This window comes from Grus americana, chromosome 16, assembly GCF_028858705.1.
Source record: "Grus americana isolate bGruAme1 chromosome 16, bGruAme1.mat, whole genome shotgun sequence".
NCBI lineage: Eukaryota > Metazoa > Chordata > Aves > Gruiformes > Gruidae > Grus > Grus americana.
Window position 1 is genome coordinate 8,459,448 of NC_072867.1, and position 15,425 is coordinate 8,474,872.

At 51.8% G+C, this 15,425-nt stretch overlaps 1 protein-coding gene across 1 annotated transcript in view; it reads left to right on the forward strand.

The window, feature by feature from the left end:
- The window catches only part of TBX1 (T-box transcription factor 1), a 139,336-nt gene that overhangs the window by 104,655 nt on the left and 19,256 nt on the right, over positions 1 to 15,425 (forward strand). The gene's annotated exons all lie outside the window — the stretch shown is intronic.

Consider the following 15,425-nt stretch of genomic DNA (forward strand, 5'->3'; position numbering starts at 1 on the left):
GACATGAGATCTAGCACCATTAACACACAAGTTACCTCCCATCAACTGAGCTGCTGGAGCTGCTTTTCACACTTCTACCTGCACCTGGAAGTAATGCACTTCAGCTGGACCCTGAAGTAATGCACACTTTTTGGCTGGTGTTTCCAGAACTGACTTAATAGCATAAATCCCACTGAGAGTCAGTGAGACTCAGGATGGTATTTTCAAGAGAATGCAAGCATTTTGGCAGCCTGTATCACATCTGCAGAAGTATATAAGGGTTCCTATTTAATGCAGATAGTGCCTAGTGAAACTAATAAACCAGTCAAAAGGTCAGGACCGATATTTCTCTGATTTATTCATCTTTACTGGTCTTTGGTCTCTCTTTCTATCACTGACTAATGTTTGGATATCTTCAGATGGCAAACCTATGGGTACTCAGCAAACATGCCCTTAAGTACTTTCTCATCTTTGAAAATGGGGCTCTACCTCCTAAATCACCACAGTCCTGTTGGGAATTAACTCATCATGTATAACAAGCAGAGCCCCTGTGTCTGCATGGAAATCAGTGCAGCCTCACTGACTCTTGACAGCTTCAGCAATCTCCATCAGCTGTCCCGCATCATAAGCAATTTAATTATCATTTCTGCTTTAAAGCATTTAATGTCACATACAGAGAGATGGATCTATGTGAGTTTATCATTGCATGCTCTCTACATGCTGTTTTTTCTCCTGTTTCAAGAGACCTTAAGAAACTCCACATCAGAGAGCCCTGCAGTGTCTGTCCCTGCCATGAGGTGGGTTTGCAGCTTTCCCCAGAGGCAGAGCTGTTAATGGGGAAATCGCTTGGGCTTGGCCTCCTGGCAGAGTCACATTTCCATCAGCAGACACAGGCTGCTGCAGACTACCAGAAGCTTCAGGCAGATTTTCTGTGCGCTGCTCAGCTCTCACATAGCAGAGTGATGCCACACAGGGGTGCTAAAACTTCTTCTATAACACATCTTGCAAACCCCATTGTTCGGCTATGGGAACCTGCCCCTCTGTCTGGAGGGCAAACTCAGCAAAACCTCTCTGGGGAGACTGCCCCTGACCACCCAGAGGCCTGCCTTAGCCCCCATTCTACAAAATGATCTGATATCTCTTAGACCATAAAAGTAGCAATAAGATGATTAGTGGGGAGGAGTGGGGTGAAGCAGGCTTAAAAAGGGATGAAAGGGTATTTTCTGTTTATAGAGAGATGTAATATTTTTAAAAAGAAATGCACACTGTCTCCAACTTGCTTATTTCATGAAACCGCAGTTACCTGATGGGTTAGAGATCTCTTTGGATAAAAGAAAACTTAAGTCAGTCAAACCACTTGCTGAATAAATGTAGGTCTTCTGCAGTTATTTAAGAAGACAAACTCAAGCCAGACAGAGGATTTTCCTATCTTAGAGCATTAATAATCCAACAGCTAGTGTTGTCTGGTTGTGAATAAGCCAGTATACAATATTGCATATACAATATGTAGAATTAATTTCACTGTAATATGGCTCAGGGATATTTTACCTGGATCTCTCACTGTGTAGGGCTGTATACTTCGTTATCTCAAAGGGTGAATTAATCTCCTCATGGCTGTCACCATCTTGGGGACTGTGTCACCCACCGTGATGCTCCTGCTTGCTGCCAGGGAAGGACCAATGCATTTTCCCAGCAGCAAGAAGCAACGCCGCGGCCAACCCAGCCCCAGGGTCCCAGCTTCTGGTCTTGCTGGGAGACAGGCTGGCCCCAAAGGCCACTCGGCAGCTGACCACTGCCTAAGCAGTAACACAAGCCCTGGTGATGGCTACAATCGCAGACAAATAGTAATAAATAAGCAGTAAAGCACTGTGACTTGACAAGCCTTGGGCATCCCTGGGGATTTGTAATGGGATATGGAGGTTTTCACCTCCTGGTCTCTGGTTCGCATTTCAAATCCAGCCCCGCTCCGAAGTGACCAAAGGTCATTGCCAGGCTCAGTCGCCCGTGTGAAGACATAAATGGCCTCATTTCTTTAATTCCTCAAGCAAGGCTGGGGGGAGGACTGGATTTGTTTGGCTTTTATGATCCTGGTGGAACAGCCTGACAGCGAGGCTATCTGTGCACCTCTCCATCCAGTCCCCGTCCCGGCTTTGTCTGATGCCCAGACACCTACCTGGCAGCTCCCGGGCACTGCGCCTGGCCCCAGCCTGTAAAGCACGGAGTTGCTGGCTTTGCTCTAACTGAATCCTGTGCCTCATTTTACTTTTTCCATCTATACAGCTAAGCAAGAGTGTGCATTTTTGGTGCATCTTCTGTACAGGGCCTGGGAGATTTAAAGAGCTTGCTGCAAGTGTGAAACTCCGCTATTTAATCTCAGATGCTCAGCCTGTCCTCAGAGCTTGGTCCTGGTCCCTGTGGCCCAGATGTCATGGGATGGCAGCAAATGGGTCCTTCTAACCAAACCCTGCATGAAAGGCAATGGCACCAGTGCAGCCTCCCTCGGCAGCTGCACCCTGGAGAGCCTGGGCATGGTCAGGCTGCCACGGACCATGTTAGCTTTGATTTCTTTAGTGACATCTCTCCTTTCCCCAAGCACCAGGCTGCAGCTGAGACCAGAGGAAGAGCATTTATGACCCCTGCTCTTCCCCTGTTTTCCACTGCTGGCAGGGCTGGGGTGTCCCTGCCCCTGCACCCTTGCAGGACCACAGTGCTAGTGTGCATGTCTTGCACCAGACATTTGCAGTGGGCCCTACAGCCTGCACATTTCTCATACCATTCAATGGGGCATAGGGTTCATTCTTCCCTCATGGCAATCACCAGAGCAGCTCAGGGCTGACAGATGGACCTGCATAGGTTTGCAGATTGCTCTGGATTCCCAGGCACAGAGGTGTTTTATAAATATCCCCTCTTATTACGGTGCTCTATTAATAACCACCTTGGGGAACAATGGGTGCACGCAGCAGCTTTGGTCATCCGATGCCAACCAGCCGAGCCTCCGCGGGGCCATGGGACGTTCCCAGAAAAGCATCTATTTGGGGAAGCATAGCATTTACACACAGGCCCAGGGGATGCACGAGGCTCTGGACGAGGCTGGGCCATGGTGCGTGCTCCTGGCAATGCACTGCCTGGGAGCACGGGTGCTCCTCACCATCCTGGACCCTCCCCGTACCAAATTTGGGGATGTGGCAGGGCCTGACCTGTCCACAGAGCTCCCCTCACCCCACTGGGAGGGATGCACCAGGGTTGTGACCCTGGGAATCAGGTCCTGCCTTTCCTCTTCCCCCAGCTATGCCTGACAGGCAGAGCAGGCAGGGCAGGAACACGGCTTGTGGTAAATTCGGTTCTGCCCAGACACTCCTGTGGTTGCAGCTCTTGCAAAATTTGATGAATGCTCCCGGGGACATGTCCTGCACATTGTCAGCCATGTCTGCATCGACATAAGTGGTTCAGGATGAAACAGCTTTTGGGCAGCCTCGACACTCAATCAAAAGGCATTTTGGGGGGTGAGACAGCAAGTTAAAGAGGCTGATGGAGTGACCTAGCATGTGTCCTTCTGCAAGCCACTGCTTCCCACTCGGGCCAGAGACAAGGAATTCATTGGGGACCCCCTCCCAGCCCTTGCTGCTGTGCATGCCCACAGTGTGCCCAGGCAGGGTGGGACATCCCTCCTCATCGTGCTGGGACATGGCAGCAGCACTCAGCAAAGGAAGAGGAGGAAAATGAAAGGAGGGAGCCCAGATCTCATTTCCCCACAAGGGGCACGAGGGACTCCCACTTCTGCTGGGTGTTACGGTCCCTGCTTGGGATCCCGCCAGGTTCACCAGGGAAAATGGTACCAGGGCTTTTTCATATTGTTCCTGATGGCTGGGCACTTCCTGAGCCTTTCCAGCATCGTGGGGAAGGGGAACAAGAGGAAAACGGAACTTTTTTTATTTTCCTTCCTTTCGCCATTTCTCTGCGATCACAAAAAGCCATATTGCAGCTAATTTTCCTGCCTCCATTCACACGGGCATTTTGCAAGGGCACAGGAATTCCTCTATGAGGGACATGGGCTCTTCTGATGCCCCGTGGCTGGCACCGTCCCTCCCTGCACTCCGCAAGCCACCAACTTATCAGCTTCCTGCACTCAGGAGCTTGGGGTGCAGCATTGGGCCCTGCATCCCACCTGCTGCCCTGGCCTGTGGTGGCAGAGGCAGGGAGCAGAAGCAGAGGCAAGCACAGAGCCTGCGACCCTGGGACCTTTGCAGGGGCAGAGGTGGGAATGCAGAAAGGCAGCAGAGAGGCTGCACCATAGGGCCATGACTTACCAGCCCCAGAGCATCAGGAAGGGCTGCCATCCCTGTGGGGCTGGGGAATGGGATAGCACTGAGAACTAACAACTCACCAGACACCACTTGCAGCTGCTGTAACTGCAGATCTGCTATCTCACTGACTCTGCACTGATTTACCCAGAGAAGGATAGAGGTTTAAAGATGTGAAGGGAAATAAAAGTTGTAGAGTTTTGTTCTCTCTATTCATGACCAGGTCACTCAGCAGCCATATAAAGAAGTTGCAGAGCTCAGCAGGTACCCATGGGGACTTTCTGTGTGATATGAAGATGAAAAATTTTTCAGTTCATCACTTCTGGAAAAACAAAGGTTTTGCCTAAATGTAATGTTTCCAGCGTCCCAATGGGAGTGCAGCCCTACCCTCGGTGCAGGCAGGATGCAGCACGGATGCTCTTGCTCACGGGAGAGAGTGTGTGGCCATGTTGGTTCCCTCTCACTATGTTGCAGTTTGCCAGTGAGGGAAAGCCAGTGACCCCTAGGGTATTTCAGCAGGGTCTGGGCTGGGAACAGGCTTTCTTCTTGTCCCAAATGTGATCAGAGCCCTCAGCCAAGCAAGGGGACCCAGCTCCAAGCATCCAGTACCCCCTAATTCCTCCTCGGTTCAGCTTTCACTTGCTTTCCCTTAGTAAGGACATTCTTCTCTTTACCAACTGCAAAGCTGGGGAAACCTAATGCCAGTATTAAGAAAAATACTTTTCAAATTATCCTTTAGTTCCAACAGCTTAATGTCCTTACACATGCTTAGTGTGGAGTTTCAGCCTCATCTGTCTGCAGCGGGACAGCCCGCCCCAGTTGGGAGCAGCAGGACCCCTTTCATGTCAACGTGCCGATCCCCCAGCCAGCTGCAGGGAGGAGAGGCCACGTGGAGCATCAGGCCCTCCCAGGAAGAGACTCCCGAGAAGGGCTGAGCACAAATAGCTGGTTAGATTTATAAGGTTGTATTCACCCTTGCTGGAAAAGATGCAATGGGTGTGGTGGTCCTTCTTTCACCATGGGTGGTGCTGAGGGTTTCTGCAGCCCCTGTGCTCTCATGTTGGTTCTGAGAGCAGGACCTGGTGCCCATGACTTCAGCATGGGCATGGCCATGCTTCGTGCTCTGTGTGTATACACAGTGCAGGGAAGGACTAACCCATAGCACTAGCCTGGGGATTTCATGCTTGCCTGGCTGGAGGCTCTGCCACCGTCCTCTCAAGGTAGGAATGTGAGTTATGTGCCAAATGAGCCCATAGAGAGTGGAGCGGTTGAGGTGATAGCATCCAGGGGGTCTGTGCAGGCACAGATGGTCCTTTCGGAAAGTACAAGCAGGAGCAAGGCTGCAAGGTAGTCTACTGCTGAGCTCTTCCTGGCTCCTGGATGAATGCAGCCAGAAGCTGGTAGGGATGGCTGGTGGCTTGCCAGGTGCTTTTCCAGCTGCAACGGTTAGAGCCTGCACCCTCAAACCTGCCCTGCCCTGCCCTGCCCCACCCCACCCCACCTGTGCATCTCCTCTGCATCTCATGGCCAACCTGCCTGCCTTATGCGGGGTTTTCTGGGCGAGGGAACGCATCACCCCAAAGCAGGGCTGCCCTCTGCCCGCTCTCTGCACCCCTCCTGCACCCTCCTGCTCCACAAATAAACAGGGAGGTGCTGACAGCTGCCAGGTTTGGTCAGAAGACTTTTGACAGAAAATTGAAGCCCCTGCTGTGAGGAGGGCAAGCTGGGGGGGCTGCATGCTTGCAGGCCAGCCAGGAGTGTGGCCAGGTGGAGGAGCTTACATTTTTAAAGCAAATTCAATTACCAGCCTGATGCTCACCTGAACAGGGAGAGCTGTGAAAGCCCAGCCCAACATTTAATTTCCTTTTCTCTCCTTTTTTTTCCCCTGAAGTAACTCATACATAACATCTGGCATTCATCTTTTCTTTCTTTCACATGCATGGCAGAAACCCTGGTGTGAGTCATGTCCATTTAAATATGGAAGCACATCATAAAACCTAATGGAGAGTCCAAGAGGTGAGCTTTTATGTGGTTAAAACTCATAGAGAGGTCAAGATTGTTTGGTTTAAACATGGGGGGTCATTCTGCACATGAAGGTGGTCCTCTAAACCTTTAGAAAGGCTTGTTTGCTCAGTGCGAGAGCTCAGCTCAGCGCCCCGCGGTTTTACTGTCTGGCTCCCAACAGTGCTTGTGACTGCCGCAGGGAAAGGCTGTGTCACCGCAGCACTCCCTGTCGCCAGCGGAGGGGAAGCACGAGGCATGGGCCGCATCCTGCAGCTGTGGGGAGCCCACGGTCTTGTGGAGGGCTCCCCAGCCAGCAACAGAAGTGGGAACTGGGGCTGTGCTGACGATGGGGTTTTGGGGTTGTCACCTTGTTCACTGCAAAAGGTAGCAATGGTCACGCTGCCTTTTCCGCAAGACCAGGGGAGCTTTGCATTCGCCTGTTGCCTGTAAAACCCGACATGTTTTATAGGACAGGGAAGAGGAGGAGTGTTAACAATTCATTTCTCCTTGTTAAACTCCATTTTTGTTTTATTGACTCTGAAATAATTTTTGGTGACCGTTTATTACTACTTTATTGGCTGGTTTATTGTGACTAAGCACATGATAAAGCAAACCTTCTGGTCGGGGCTGGCATAAAGATGCTGTTTGATCTCTGAATTCTTTTGCCTGATATACATCTGGACAGATTGGAGAACTGGGCAATCACCAACCACATGAGGTTTAACAAGGGCAAGTGCCGGATTCTGCACCTGGGAAGGGGCAACCCTGGCTATACATACAGACTAGGTGATGAGACACTGGAGACCAGCTATGCTGAAAGAGACTTGGGGGTCTTGGTCAACATCAAGTTGAACATGAGTCAACAGTGTGCCCAGGCTGCCAGGAAGGCTAACCATATCCTGGGGTGCGTCAGTGTGGCATTGCTAGCCGGTCTAGGGAAGTGATTGTCCCACTCTACACCGCACTGGTGCGGCCTCACCTCAAGTACTGCGTGCAGTTTTGGGCGCCACAGTACAAGAAGGACATAAAACTATTGGAGAGTGTCCAAAGGAGGGCAACAAAGATGGTGAAGGGTCTAGAGGGGAAGACGTATGAGGAGAGGCTGAAGTCCCTTGGTTTGTTCAGCCTAGAGAAGAGGAGACTGAGGGAGACCTCATTGCAGCCTATGGTTTCCTCACGAGGGGGAGCAAAGGGGCAGGTGCTGATCTCCTCCCTCTGGTGACCAGTGATAGAACCTGAGGGAACGGCATGAAGCTGCAACAGGGGAGGTTTAGGTTGGATATCAGGAAAAGGTTCTTCACCAAGAGGGTGATCAGGCACTGGAACAGGATCCCCAGGGAAGTGGTCACAGCACCGAGCTTGACTGAGTTCAAGAAGCATCTGGATAACACTCTCAGTCATATGCTCTGATTTGGCTGGTCCTGTGTGGAGCCAGGAGTTGGACTCGATGATCCTTATCGGTCCCTTCCAACTCAGGATATTCTATGATTCTATGATTCTAATTATTAATATTAGCTTGAGCCAAAACCAGGCATCTGCAGCCTGTCTGGGGTCAGACAGTCCCTGCCTGTCCCTGGGACAGAGTCTTGTCCCAGTGACTATTCCAGCCATGGACATGAGTGGGTCCCAACCTGGGGAAGCAAAGGCAGGATCTGCCCCTCTGCTGCTGGAACAGACCAGCTCAAATCTTCAGGCTCCTCCTTGCTGATCCCCTGGACAGAGATGATTTTTGACTGTAAGCAAACATGTCAGATGGGATTATTAACCCTGGATTATATCAATGTAGATGATCAGTGTAGCCAAGATCACATCCGACTCTCTCTTCAGTGTAGTCTTGGCTGTGGCAGGCACCAAAGTCTATCCATCCCATGTCCTCATACACCTGATCCAACCAGAGGCTGCAGATTTAGGATGCAATTAAAATAATGACAGCCAGGGGCAAAGTCCCTGACAGCTTAGAGGCATTAAGCATTTAAGCATCTGCTCTGTGGTCCTCCCTCCCTCCAGTCTTGTTTCCATTACCATAACAACATCTCTATTTACTGCGGGTGTCCCTGGTCATCTAACGCTAGCTAGCATGCCGAGTGTCTTCACTAATATAAGTCCCTTCCTCAGCTGTCTTTTGAATTTTCCACTATTTAATCCCCAGTTGTCAAGCTGGCCCTGGATTGGATGATGGTAGCCTGCACAGTCACCTCTGAAAATGAAGGAGGAGGTGACAGTCCCTGCTTGAGACTCTCCCTCTGCCCTGGGCTCTGCCCCAGTATCCTATGGCTGCGGGGGTCAGTGCAGTCAGGTTTTGGTGTGGGACCAGCCTTTGAACAGAATCAAGGAGAAATGGCTGGTCCCCGTGGTGGTGGGGAACCTCCCAGGTAACCGATTGTCATATCCTGTTCCTGACCCCAAAGTTTGGGGTCTGATCAGCAAAGGCTGGACACCTCCCCTTACCTCAGGGATCCTGGGGATGGACTTCATGCCTCCTGCTCCCTTCCTGCAAACCCAAGGAACAAACAATATCTTCAACTCGCGCCGACCTGCTCTGTATCCACTGTGCTCACGTTTATCCATCACCCGCCAGGCTGCTTGCAGGGAGAGCAAAGCAAAGCTGGGTTTCTGCACTCTGGCTAATCTGTGGTTTCTCCTCTGGTGAAGACATTTAAGTGCTTGGGAGAAGGTGTGATTTCATTTAACGTTGCTCTGTCCTGTCTCTCACTGCTTCCTGCCAAGAAACTGTCAGTTCCAGTCGAGCTTCCCGTTTGCTTGTTCTTTGCTATACAATGAAGTCTGGGCTCAGTTTATAGCTCCTATAACTGCAGGAAAACAAATCCATCCTGCCCTGGCACCCCAGGGCTGTGCCTGAACTTCACTAGGCCCTGAGTTTGCTCCTCTGCTATTCCTTCTCTGCCAGCCTTGCCCCTGCTTGCTGCCAAAAGGCAGAGAAAATGGGATCTTGTGCTAATAAGCAATCCAGGTCGAGGTCTTGTTTGAACACAGTAAAAAATGGCCCCTGTCCAGCCTGACTTGCAGCCTTTTGCCTTGCCAAAGCTGAGAGTAGTGGGGAAGAGTCTGTTGAACTGGGCTGCTTTTAGACCCAGACTTGTGCAGAAGGGAGACAGGCAGCACGACGCTGACACAAAACCCCCGTTGCTCTAGCTTCTCAGCAGGGCATGATGACAGGATTTATCTTGTTCCCTCAGCCCTATTCCCCTGTCACTGTCTCCCCTGCTCTTTTTTCATTTTCAGGTACAAGGTCTACTAGTCCTTCCAAGGGGTTTCCATGCAGGTCTGGCAGAGACGCTGCCATATGTTTTTCATTTTGATAACTCCCCTATGGTGTCTGTTATCACCCAAGTCTCTATTAAGATTTATTCCTGTTATTGTAGCAGTCATTTTCCCTAGTACATGTGCATTGTATTTGGAGAGAGTCATAACCACTCTCCACATCCAACAGATGCTGTAGTCAGAGCGACTCCTGCTTCCATTTACCAGACCTTTCTACTAATATGGGATTTCACCAATAACCACAAGTGCTGTTCGCTCCCCAAGATTTCTGCACTGTCACTTCTTGACTGTGTTAGCAGCGAAAGACCGATCAGAGCTCCAGTCCCTTGCAAAGCGAAGGTTTTGTTTGGCTTTGCTTTTCAGCCACTTTGCCGTTCAAAGCAGTGAGAGACTTCTGCTCCTGATGGCTGGAGGGCTGAGCAAGGATGGGGGTATGCAGACCCAGGCTGGGCAACAGCCGATGTGAGAGGGGCAAAAGGCTGGTTCCCCTCGCTCGTGGGATTTGATGAGGGTGGGTTGGGGAAGGGGATGGGATCTGCTAGACCTGGTATATGGATTTGAGAGGCCAAGGTGCCTTGCATGGGGCTGGATGCAGCCAGGAGAGGTCAGGCTTCGCTGGCATGGATTTGGTGGTGCCCCACCACAGCTCTGCCTCTTGGCAGGAAGGTATGAAAGAGATGTCTCCCCTCCCCTGGTGCTGGCAGTGACCGTGGCCCTGTGGCTGCTTTGCTCTGGTCCATACAGAAGGTGGTAGCGCAACTTGGGCTCCTTAAGCAATGCAGCCTGTTTGCAGCATCCACAGACCCTTCCAATTTGCCCCTCTTTCATCCTGTAGCAGTTTGGTCAGCTTGTACGGAAGAAAGGAGCTCCAAATGCTTTCCGGGCCTAATAATATCCATCAAAGCATTTCCAGGGCTGAGGCGAGGATATACACTGCAGCACGCAGAGCAGGAAATGGGCTCGGGTTTTCCAAAGCTGCCTCTTCCAGCCAGAGCAAACCACAAGATCACGGGAGGACGAGAGCACTGCGCTTGTGGCTTTGTTTGCCCCAGAAGGAATTGATTTGATGAGAAAGGAAATTGGCTTTCTTTAATCTGTCCTTGTGCTAATTCCGCAGAGGAAGGCGTGAGCATCGGCAGTTCCCGAAACTGAACCCACCCCTCAGTGCCAGTTGGTTCATGCTATTTGTGGGGATGGCAGTGTTTCCTAGGCCATGACCCATGGGAAGTACCCACAGACCGCAGAGAGCTGTGCATGGCAGAGGCAGAGAGCCCTTGCCTCCAGGGCCAGTAGCAGCCAGGGCCCCCACAGAGCCAGTGGCCCCGGGTGTGTTATGGGTCCCCTTACACATGTGCCTCCCTCAGATGACAGAAGTCCCGCTACTGGCTTCACCAGGGACAGGTTTTCTCTAGCAAAAGCCAGGAAACAGCTGTGCTGCTTCTCAACTCTGGGGAGTCTGACTGTGCACCTTCACATCTCTTTTCCAAACCCTGTCTCTGAACCCAGTAGGACAAGTATGTTCCTCATACATCAGCCACATCTGTGAGAACAGGTTAGATTCAAACACCCTTTTCCATTAAAAATATTCTATGAGAGAATCACAAGAAACATAAAAAATCCAGGGGAAAGTGGATTTCTGACTAGTTCCAGGCTGACATTTCAGCTGAAAAGGGGGAAATGGAATTAATGAGTAGGAAGAACAACAGCTAAGATGTCATCAGAGAAGAACTAGAAATGATACAGTGTTATTTTTTACAACAAAACCTAAAAATACAATAAATAAATTACACAAAAACCCAAGCCAAAATTATCCTGGATCCATTTCAATGCCAAACAGCTTTCCTAAGGTGACTAAACATCATCACTGTTGCTTGCACAGAAGGACATTGAGATGCAACTAGCAAAGGGATTTAGATGTGCCAAGCGATCCTGGGCACCCCCTGTTGAACTTGTTTAAGGCATTGCAGAGGCAGGAGTGGGAGCACTGAGCCTTGCTCCACTCTGCTCTGCTTCATTATGTTTAGTTAGTTTAGTAACACACCACTGCCCTTAGCAGGCCTTGTGCAGGGATTACAAAGCCTATTGTAAGGGCTTCCCGGCATTTAGTGAAGTCTCTGCCCCTTCCTTTCCATGAGATGCCTGTTAAGGGGTGCCAGATCTCTGGCCAGGACTCTGCAGGCAGGAGCACGCAGAGTACAGGGCATGTCATGCCTGCGGGCAGAGCTGGCCATCCAGCCAGCTGGTCTCTGTGCCTGGCAGGCCCTGACCGCAGTGGCTGCCTGCTCCAGCAGCCTTGAGCTCCAGCAGAGACAATATGCCTGTCCCCAGCACCCACAGCAAGATACCTGCCTGGGTTGATGGAGTGGTGGAAGCAGGAGCCAGAGCAATGGCCTGAATTCCTCAAATTCCTTGTGCCCAAGGAGTGGGATGTGCTGTCAGTAGTATTGGTGTGGTCTACAGGCATGCAGAAGGGACCACCACTCCTGCTTCACCTGCCTTACCACAGTGCTCCAAAAAGGGGTGAAGTTTCCCCCAGGGAACAAGGAAAAAGTAAATGGAGCTGAGAGCAACACACAGGTCACATCCACAAGTGTGTAAAGGGAAAAGGAGAAGGAGGAGAAGGGAGAAGACAAAGGAGTGGAGCAGGCTGGCAGAAGCAACACTGCTTTTTTGCGGACAAATATGGGCTCCTGGAAAGGTCCTGGGCTCATCTTCAGGTCTGGTCTCTGCTCTCAGAGACTGCACTCTCCCATACGACTTTAACATGCGCAAGCTGCCCCCTGTGACAGTGCAGAGCCCACTGCCTCCCAGCTGGATGCGTTCCAGAGGGTACAGCTCCAGCATTGACGCAAGAAGAAAAATCTCCAGAGTAGAGTTAGTCAGTTTTTATGCTGGATTGGATTTGAAGAAGCAGCTGACGTCAGCTGAAGCATCCATTCCTTATGGTGCTTGGGTTAAGTTTGCAACATGCCCAGTGAAATACCTGGCAATGCAGGGAGAGGATTTATCCCAGTGGGAGCCCTGTGGATTGTGCAGCCTCCCATTAGCATGCTGAGCCGTGTGGTTTATTGTTTGTGTTAATTTGTTTGTGCTAACATACTGTGTTGTGTTAGCGATTAATATATAACATCATCTGCCATACCAAACCCCCATGAAAACATATGAGCTCCAGAACAAATGATGTTGATCTGTTCTTTGCTGTGACAGGGGACAAGGTGGAACAACAAGGAATGTCAGGGGGATTTTACTGGCCTGACAGAAGAGGGAAAACGTCCTCACAAGGAAAAAATCCTTACAGGATGACCTACAGCAACTGCAGGTAGGGAGCTTTGGAGGCCACCTCATCTCCTGACAGTGACTGAGCTCTGTAAATCCCTTCCATATGAGGACTATGCCCATCTAACTGCAGCCCCGTGCGGGGTGGCATCACCTGGGCCCCCCCTGCATGGAAGCGAACCCCCACACAGCCAACCTGCACGGCGCCTGTGTGGGTCAGGCCTCAGTGACCACATCCAAATGAGAACCAGGTTGGCTTTAGCCAAAACAAATGTCTGCACAGGATGCTGCTGCGGGACTGAGTGAATACAAACCTTTGGTGCAACGACCACAACCGAGTCATGGAGAAATGCCTCCCCTTCCCTCTAGCGACTCAGTTGCAAGTGGTTGGCTTGAAAATTGCTCTCACTCCACAGAAAGGATCTAGCAAGAAGCAGTGAGGCGAATGCTTTCCCTTTGAATGCAGCGCAGCAGCATTGTCCTCCTGAGCTCTGCAGTGCTCCTCACAGCTTTTCCTCAAACTTGTGCTGCGATAAGGAAACACGCGTCAACTGAGCCATTTTTGGCACCTCAGTACTGGATCAGGGGGATCCTTCTCTCAAACTAAAAGCACCTCATTCCCCTGTAGCTGCAGCCCCATTTCCCTGCATGTTCAGGGAGTGCAGGCAGCCGGGCAAGAGCTTCCCTCTCCTTGCTGAGCTGGGGTGCAAGTGAGGAAAGGGCCAGAACGGAGGGGATGGGCACAAATTCACTCACACATATTAAGTGGCAGACGTGTGTGTCAGCCCCAGGCAGCAGAGCAGCACCCCCATACAGAACCTTTTGACAGTATTAATGAACATTAATGAGGACAGGAGTGACAGAGAGTGACTGGTTTTAGGGGCAGCTCCTCGTGCACTCAAAACCAGAAGAGCTGGAGTAGTCTCCTAGGGGAGCCCCAGGCAATGACTCCAGTTGCTAGGTGCACGTGCCCAGGCCAGCACCCTGGAGCTCCCAAGGGACCTCTGGGGCTGGGCAGGGGTCCCAAAAACTTCACAGCCCCAAACCATGGGCCACACAGGGCAGCTGTGCTGTAGGAGAGCATAGATATCTCACTGGAGAAGCATGAGCAGTTGTCAGCAGGGGGGGAAAAAAAAAAAAAAACCAACGGAAAAAAAGGAAAAGGAAAAAAGGGGGGAAAGGGAGAAAGGGAGAAACCCTGCCGGCTGTGTGCTGGGGGGAGAGTGGCTGACAGTTTTATTTCTGAGAATTTCCCCGTGCATGATCTCTACATTGGGATCTGCAGGCAAGTGACCCCATAAAACCAGCCCGAAATCCCCATGGCAAATAACATGGAGCCAAGGCTGGCAAGCAGGAGCCTGTGGGGGCGTGGGCAGTGTGGGGGATGCAGGAGCCCAGCCCCACTCCCCTGGGCCCTGTGGAGCCCCATGTACAGCCGTGGGCTCCCCACCATGTCCGTCTGTGGGGTCAGGCAGTCCACAGAGCCCCGCAAGCCCCAGCTTTCCCAGGCGCATGACTGCCTATTAGCAAGAAAACAACTGTTTTTCATGAGGATTGTGGTGGTTATAACAATAATTATTTATTACTGGATGCTTTCTTCCTCAGGGTATTTATCTCTCTTCTTTTTCTTTCATTCATTCATTCTTTCTTTCTCTTTTGTTCTTTGTCTCCCTCTCTCACTCTTTCTCCTCCTTTCCCTTCTCTTCTCTTCTCTTCTCTTCTCTTCTCTTCTCTTCTCTTCTCTTCTCTTCTCTTCTCTTCTCTTCTCTTCTCTTCTCTTCTCTTCCTTTTCTCCCTCTTTTCTCCCTCTTTTCTCTCTCTTTTCTCTCTCTTTTCTCTCCTTTCATTCCCTCCTTCCCCAACTCCGAGTCCAAACGCGTACACTGGCGGAGCGCAGCGCGTCTACCGTGCGGAGCCGCGGACCCCGGCGGCGGCGGCCGGGGCAGAAGCCGCTCGCGGCGCGGCCTCAGGTGCCCGGACCGGGCCGCCCCGCCGTCGCCGTGCCGCAGGAGGACGAGCCGCGCTCCGCGGGGCCGCGCACCTGCCGCCGGGCCGCCGGACGGGACGGGTTCAAATCCCCTCTCAGCACCAGCGGCGGGGCCGGGCGGGAGCGGGCTGTCGGGTCGGGCGGGGGAAGTGCCACCCGCTGCCGCCGGCTCGGGCGTCGCGGCGGACGGAGGGGAGCGGTTCGAGGCGGCTGCGGGGGCTCTTGAGGCCGCGCAACGGGGGCGAGCGGGGTCGGGGCGCCCCGGGGAAAGCAGCGAGCTGCAGCGGGGGCGTGAGCCCCAACGAGCGCCGGGGGACCCCGCAGGGCCTCGCGCAGGGACGGCGACTGGCACTGAGCCATGGTGCCAGTACCCCCAGCCCAAACCGCTCCAGGTGCGGGAAAGCGGCTGGGCAAAGCGGCTCCGGCAGAGCGCGGCCGTCCCCGCGCTGGCTCGCCGTGCCTTCCTTTTCGTTCGTCTGTCCTTATCGGTCTGGCCGTCTTTCCAATGTCTTTTTCTGTCTCTCCTTTTCTTTTACTTTCTCTTTCTTAGTCCTCTTTTTGTCTTTGTATTTTCTTTTTCTCTTTCTTTCTTTCTT